This window comes from Passer domesticus, chromosome Z, assembly GCF_036417665.1.
Source record: "Passer domesticus isolate bPasDom1 chromosome Z, bPasDom1.hap1, whole genome shotgun sequence".
Taxonomy (NCBI): domain Eukaryota; kingdom Metazoa; phylum Chordata; class Aves; order Passeriformes; family Passeridae; genus Passer; species Passer domesticus.
This window is the reverse complement of record NC_087512.1, coordinates 69,161,326-69,169,526: the sequence shown is the minus strand read 5'-3', so window position 1 is coordinate 69,169,526 and position 8,201 is coordinate 69,161,326.

Sequence of the window (8,201 nt, the reverse complement as noted above, 5' to 3'; positions counted from 1 at the left end):
GTGTGTGTGTGTGTGTGTGTCTGTGTGTGTGTCTGTGTGTGTGTCTGTGTGTGTGGTATAAAGCACTGGAAATTGCTCGCAGCTTCTGTCAGAGCAGTGATGTTGGCAGGGGCAGCCAGGCCTCCTGCAGCTCTGGGGCTCTGGGGCAGCTGTGGCCTTTGGAGCAGGCGCGGCAGGGCCCCGGCTCACATTGCTCCAGGACCTCCCAAAAAGTGGAAAAGCATCTCTAGTTTTCTTTTCAAAATTATCCTCCACACTAGTCAGGTATATCATGCATCCTTGGCACAAGTTGTTGTCTGTCCTGCTACTGAATTTCAACTTGTTAAAAATTTACTGCTTGTAAATTTTTAAGGGTGGTTTGAAGGATTGATTCTGATGTGAAGGGAGTTTTTGTCATCCAAGAAGAACCAGACCTTCAGGCCCAGAGGAGCAGAAGCATTGGTGTGAGAGTGTTGGGATGTGGCATCTATTATTCTCATTGCCATTTTTACCTTGGATTTGTATCATGAGCTTGATAAACCTGACACCTGTTGATTTGAGGGAGAAGGGAATGAAGAAGGTTTGACTCCCATCAGTAGCTTTAAGCATGAATGATTTTGTCCTCCTTAGAAGCTGTTGTGCTTTGGGTATTTTTTCTTGTAGGATCTGACTTGTCTAGAGTTAGTTTTTGTGGCTGTATTACAGATGCCTCAGTTCCATGCTCAGTGATGTAACTGCTGTCCACTAGAAGAATCAAATATTATCATTAATTCTGTTGTGCCATTAGACAGACAAGAATGTAGCTCAAAAGTCCAACTCTGTGCATTCCCTTACAAAAATATTTTGCAGATGAATTTTCGCAATTACATGTAACTTAAGTTTCTCCTACATAGGAAGAGATTATAATTCAGTAATGTTTCTTCTCTTCCTGAAGCTGCTGTGATTGTTTTCCCTTTGACATTTGAAATGAAGGCAAATATTTTCTAAGTGTGCCCCACTTGCTAATGAAGAAAACCTCTACAATGTAAGCTATTAGTAACTAGAAATGGGCCACATAGAAATGCGGCTGATTCCTAGAGTTACCGGACTACATTCTCTTGAAGCACATGAACTTGAAAGTTGAAACTGTCAGTCCCATAGCCACTGACTCAAAGCTTGGTTATCTGTGTTTGACATTACCCTGTGCTTGGTGTCAAATTATATGTGTGTTTTATGGAATGGAAACATACTCAAATGTGCTCTTAGAGTTCACACTTAGAAAAATGCTCTGGTTTTTTTCATTAGAAAATACATAGCCATTGTCTCCTTGGAGCAACGCCAGTGCTAGAAGTATGACTTCAATGCAGAGTATGAGGGATACCAGAATTTGAATTTTCAGGCTGACAAGACCATCAAGAAGTTCAGACATTTTCAGGAACAATGGAAGTCTCTGACTCCAGGCTCCAAAGCCTATCTAATAAAGAAGGATAAAACCATGAAGACTGTGCTTCATCACAGCAGTGTTTTGGATTCCCTGGAGCTGCTCAGTGAGACAACGGGAAGCTGTGGAATTGACATAGATGCTCAGACACTGCTTGGGCTGGGTCTGATTTTCGCAAGACCCTGTCCAAAAGCCCCTGTTTCAGCTGTCTGTGAAGAACCAGTTGTCTATGAGAGGTGTCCCAAGCAGTGTCTTAGAGCATGTGCTCCTTCTTTTGCCCATTGAGAGGCTTAATGACAGATCTTGGGTGATGCTGGGAGATGGAGATTTGGTTTTGCAAACCTCCGAGAAGAGTGGTGGCTCACAGAGAAGAAAATCTCAAGAGTCACAGTGAGTGTACTTTTAGTGTTTCACCAAAGTGTGCATTTTATGGCGCCAGTGAAACATTCTTCATGTTTGTTGTTCTGGTTTTGTTTTCTTGAAGATGCTGCGTCATGGAGTCCTAGCAGATTATCAGCAGTTACAACAAGTACATGTGACACCAGACCTGCAGGGCCATGGCAACTGCTGAGTCTGCCTCAAGGCATTTTTAAAGCAAAGGACATCAAATTCTAAACTCTGCAGAAGTGTTTGCATGTCCCGATCTTCTTTTGCTTTCTCCCTCACAGGGTAGCCCCAGCTATTCTGAGATGAAGAGCAGGTGCCAGTATGTCCACAAAAAGCTGGCCCATATTCAGAGCCACATTTCTGAATTTAACCAGCAGTGAGTGGAGTCCTGGCACCAGAAATCTGCTTCAGCCTGGTGAAATCTGTGACCTCTGGATTTTTCACTTCAACTGGAAGATTAGGTTTTTAAGGATTATTTAAGTTAGTATTGAACAGTAGGTTGTGTTAGCACTTTGAAGTAGATGATTTCTTAAAGACATAGGATTAGTTCAAAGAAGTTTAGGAAATTTAAGAAGTTGAAAGATGATAGTATTGAAATTTATCAATAAATAAATCTCACTATTGATAATTCCTTCTTTCATTGTTGCTTGTATCATATTTGAATTGGGTTTCTTCTGGTTGCATCTTTTCTTCAAGTCTTAGGTTTGTCCACTGAAAGAAGCCCACTACCTATGCTATGAAGTTGTACTCATTTTAAAAAAGTATTATAGTGAATGGAAATTCTTAATGATAAGTAGAGGGGTGTTTCTTGTTAGTTTAAACTCTGCTTAATCTGGTGGAAGATGTAGGCATTTGGACAACCCCCTCCCCAAATGACCTTGTTTTGGAGGGTTGCAGAGGAGTGCACTCGGGCTGCTGTAAGCTGTCAGCTGAAGCAGCTCTCAGGACTGCTTGGAGATCATGGCCTCACCTAGTCAGTGAGCCAAAGAATATCCAGTTCTTTTGCAAGTGGTATGTTAAACACATATACAAGTGTTGGAGGCAAGGCCCTTCAATGGGTTTTAAAGAGAAGTTGGGTTCAAGTGTCCCTATGTAAATGCTGTCCCCTTTTTAGCACTTTTAAAACTAGTCTGTCTCAACCAGCCTTTCTAGAGAGACACAGATCTTGATTCCTGCACAGACTTATGGGGACGTTGATGTCTAGTCCTTTTCCTAAGTTTCCTGTCATTTATTTATTCAGCTGACAGGTTAAAAGTGTTACCAGCAATACCATAACCTTGTTTTGGGGAGAGATATAAAATTGTCTGAGGAAGGACAATATTTGGGATCACTCAAAGGTGGCTGTGAATGCCCCTTTCTTCCTTGGATAGCATGTGTCTTAAGTGTCTTGTTGATGTACTTTTGGACATAGACACAGTCCCCAGGTAATGAGGATGTACCTGCATGTCCAAATTCATCAGGAATGGTCACACCACAAACCAGTGCAGATTAGAGCACTTTTCACAAAGATGATACAAGTGGTCTTAAATTATCGTTTCATGTCACGTTACTTCCTCTAGAAAGGATTGGAACTTGGTAAGGTCTTCCACAGAGCATTTCCTATGGGCTCACTTTTTCTTTAGAAATTCACTGGAATTCTGATCCTCAGCGGTGCAAGGTGATGCACTTATGGGCACTTCAGTGAGTTTTCCTGGTAAACTTTACTCATTTCTCTTTTTACACTCTGATTTGTTATCTCAGCCTTGCTGCTGGGGTAAGACTTCTGTGGCCTAACTAGGTCTCATTTAACTGGGAATGTTTTGCATTGATTTTGTGCATCTTCATCTGTGAAATGACAATCTGTACCTGATGGGATTCTGAACTGTGTGTAAACAATGGCAATAGAAACTCATAGAGAATATAAAGGATCCTGTGTGGTTTTTATGCTTGGCACAAAACCTCAAATGGAAAGTAGAGAGAGATACCAGGATCCAAGATCACACTATTCTTTTCTTCCTTCCTGTTTCTGCTGACTTTTCCTTATGGCAGCTCTTTTTGTTATCATTGTAGTCCTTCAATATTTCTTTGGAAAGAGGGCTTTGAGGTTATGTGTGCAATGCTTCCCGACTGCCTTTGAGAAGAGCCAAAGGGCGATTCACAAGTGCAGAGCTGTTTCCAACCCCATCCTGCCACGTTAATGAGGAGCACTCGGTTTTGGCTGCAGGTCATTGGAGCCTTAGTGCCAGTAAGGCCTATAGAATGGAATTGGCTCTCCTGCTGACAAGAGTGCAGGCACTCATCTAAACTTTGCGCCTCTGGATTCTGATTTTTTGAGCTCTGTGATGAGCAAGAAGTAGAGGATTGACCAACAGCCCAGTCAAGGCCATTCAGATGCTGGTGGCAACTCACCTTCCTCCCTGCTTTTGCCTTCCAGATCCCCATTCTGCTTCATACTTGTTTTCAAATGTCGACTCCATTTCTCCCTGCACCCGTGAGGTGCCACAAAGAGAAAAATTTTGGAGCTCCAAAATCCCAGCACATGCCATGGTGCAGAAGGAGACTCAAAATTCCAAGAAGAATTTAAAACAACTGAGGACGCTGAAGCAGACGTATCTCTGGAAGTTGATGAAGGTGTAAATGTGTTGATTTCTCCAAGTCCTGTGTGGATAACCATGATGTAATGATATGAATGTTAAGAGAAACCTCTGCCCAAATTACAGTGCAAGCAGGCCCCTATTGCAGAGTGGATAGTACAGACATCATTGAAGAGTAAATGTGAACTAGGGAGATAGAAAGAAGTAGGAGCAGATGGCTGGGGTCAGGAGAAGAGAGCAGAGATGAACACCGAGGTGGGTTAGGCCAGGATAGACCCCTCCCTTCCTGCAGTGCAGTTGCATAGGCTCAGCTGCAGCAGTGGTGCTGCATCCCCTCATTGCATTGCAGGAGAGGAGGGTGATAGTAAAAGATTTAAAAACCATAGAAAATTTGGGGAGTTAGAAAGAAAGCTACACTTAGTAGGCCCTGGGAAAATGTTAAAAGTAGGCCCTGGGAAACATTAGGCTTTGTGTTTGCCAGATCATGTGAAATTGCACCTGCGTAACCAGTATATGATAAATGATATAATTGTTAGGTGTAACGATTGTTTAGATATAATTATTGTTTAATCGTAAGAAGAATCATGAGAAACTATGTTCAAAACTATGTTAAAACTATGTTCAAGGGTTTGGGGGGAACAATGTAAGTTTAATAACTAATATGTAAGTTATATAACAACAGAATGTAAAAACATGTTCATCCTGAACCCATGGCAGAGTCAGATTTGGGTCTGTACCCCTGACACGCAGAGCTCTTCAATAAAAGCACCTGCATATAATCATTCTGTGATTATGTGTTCCTGAATGCTAACAAGGGAGAAGTGTGTGTGTGTGTGTGTGTGTGTGTGTGTGTGTGTGGTATAAGGCACTGGAAATTGCTCACAGCTTGTGTCAGAGCAGTGATGTTGGCAAGGGCAGCCAGGCCTCCTGCAGCTCTGGGGCTCTGGGGTAGCTGCGGCCTTTGGAGCAGGCATGGCAGGGCCCCAGGTCACATTGGATACAGCCAGGGATGCTCCGTGCAAGGCTGAGGGCAGGTCTGGCCCTGCAGGGGAGCAGTGCAGTGAGGCCTAGGGCTCTTGCTAGCAAATGTCACTGGGCAGAAGCCAGTAGTCCAGGCTGCTTCTCTGGTGCCTCTCTAAATGTTGAAAAGCATCTGCAGTTTTCTTTCAAACCTGTCCAGCACAGCAGTCAGGTGTATCTGGCCTAGGATGCATCCCTGGCACAAGTTGTCTGTCCTGGTAGTGAATTTCAACTTGTTAAATATTTATGGCTTGTAAATATTAATCTCAGGGTGATTTGAAATGTTTATTTCAATGTGAAGGGAGATTTTGTCATCCAGTAAGAACCAGACCTTCAGGCCCAATGGAGCAGAAGCATTGGTATGAGAGTGCTGGGAAGTGGCATCTATTATTCTCATTGCCACTTTATCTTGGATTTGTGTTATGAGCTTGATAAACCTGACACCTGTTGATTTGAGGGAGAGGGAAATGAAGAAGGTTTGACTCCCATCAGTAGCTTTAAGCATTAAAGAGTTTTGCCCTCTGTAGGAGCTGATGTGCTTTGGGTTGTTGTTGTTGTTGTAGTTGCTGACTTGTCTAGAGTTTATTTTTTGGTCTGTGTTATAACAGCTTCCGTTTGCAAGGTTCCCAGAAGGGTGGTGCTCACAGAGAAAAATAGCTCAAAAGTCAAACTGAGTGTATTTTTACTGTTTTACATTAATAAAACCAGACTGGACTAGCTGAGTGTGCCTGAAGGCTATTTTCTAGCAAAGGTCATGAAATTCTTAACTCTGCAGAAATGTTGGCATGCCCTAATTTTCTATTGATTTCTCCTTCATAGGGTAGCCCAGCTACTCTGAAATGAAGAGCAGGTGCCAGTACCTCCACAAAAAGCTGTCCCACATTCAGCAATGAGTATCTGAACTTGGCAAGCAGAAAGTAGAGTCCTGGCACCAGTCTTCTGCTTCAGCAAGGGAACATCCATGAGCTCCAGCTGTTTTATTTTAAAAGAAGATTAAGTTTTTAGGTTTCTTCAAGTTAGCAAAGAGGAGATGATTATTTGTTAAAAATGTACGATTAGTTAGTCTGAGATTACAGATTTTAGTCTTGAATTTTAGCAATAAAGAAGTTGCACTATTGTTAACTCCTCCTCCTATTGTCAGTTTTATCATATTTGAAGTGTCTTTCTTTTGGCCAATTCTTCAAGACTTGGGTTTGTCTATTGAATGAATTTTAGCAGTAGAGGAAGGAAGCCCAGTACCTCTATTATGAAATTGAGCACAATTTAAGAAAAAAATTGTTGCAAATAGAAATTCTTTATGATAAGAATAAGCCTGATTTCTGACCTTTCTTGTTAATTTAAATCTATGCCTTAAGGGGTAGAAGGCATAGAGGACAACTCCCTCCCCAAATGACCTTGTTTTGGAGGGTTGCAGAGAAGTGCACATGGGCTGCTCTAAGCTGTCAGCTGAAGCAACTCTCAGCACTCCTTGGAGATCATGGCCTCACCTTGTCACGAGCCAGGGAATACCCAGATCTCAGTAGGAGTTTTGTAAAAGACATGGAGAAATGTTGGAAGCAAGGTACTACAATGGGTTTTAAAGAGAAATTCAGTTCAAGTGTCCCTTCAGGATCTCTATGAATTTTGTAGTTTTCTCCAAACTAGTCAGTCACAATCAGTCTTTCTAGAGAGACAGAGTTTTTGATTCCTGCATAGACCTATGGGGGCTGTGATGTCTTGTCCTTTTCCTAAATTTCCTGCCATTTATTTATTCAGCTGGAAAAGAGGACGTTACCAACAAGGCCATAACCTTATTTTGGGAAAGGATATGAAAATGTATGAGGGAGGACAATATTTGGGAACACTCAAAGGTGGTGGTAAATTCCCCTTTTTTCATGGAGAGTATTTTACAAATTCCTCCATTGTCTCCATGCCAATGACGTTGAGTCCCCATACCTGAGAGGCCTTGGGGTGTTTTGTGATTGAACACCTGAGCCGTTGTTGCCCTTCTGTTCTCCTTCAAGCCAATTGCAAGAAAATGTCACCTCCTAAACCCTGAGACTTGGGTCCATTTTTGCCTGGCTCAGGGGGTGCTCCTACAGCTCTGCAGTGCAGCAGCCCCAGGGATGCTGCCGTGGGGGGCATGGGGTGAATTGTCCTGGGGTGCCTCCCCTGGGCCTGCTGGCTGCTGCTGATTGGCAGAGCGTGCAAGAGTGCTGCTGGTGAGGGGGGGCTGAGACTGAGTTTCTTCATGCAGGGGAAGCCACTTTTTTATTCACATAACTAATTTTTATACCATTTTTACAGACCTTGTGTTCAACTCCAACTGGCTGGTAGTTTCCTTGCCACATGACTAATTGCTTAGGTGTTTTTGTGTGTAAGTGCTAAGACTCTCTCTTTTACCCAGGTGTTTACATTTTTCCTTTGTGGACTCTCATGCGGCAGATTTCTTGTGTATTACAGATGCAAACTGTTTCCTTACCACAATAGCTTGTTGTGCTAACTGCACTCATTCTTATGATTTTTCACATGGGAAATTAGCTAGCTGCACATAGAAGACATAACAGGCCAGCTGGTAATTGAGCAGAGCAAGGCCTGATTTTATAAGGCCTTTCTTTCTAATACCCCTACCTGTGTGCAACACATGGTGACTTTCTTTCAGAAATTAATCAAGAAAACACAGATGGCCTACTGAAATTATTCTGCTCTCTTCCAAATCAGTTCATACTCAAGCACAACCCTCAGGCACACCTCGATTCCCTCTCTCCAAGCAGCTCAGGGCTGCATTGCACAGCACTTGCTGTGCACCAGAGAGCACAAAGCAAGCTGGCCTGGTGGCCCTG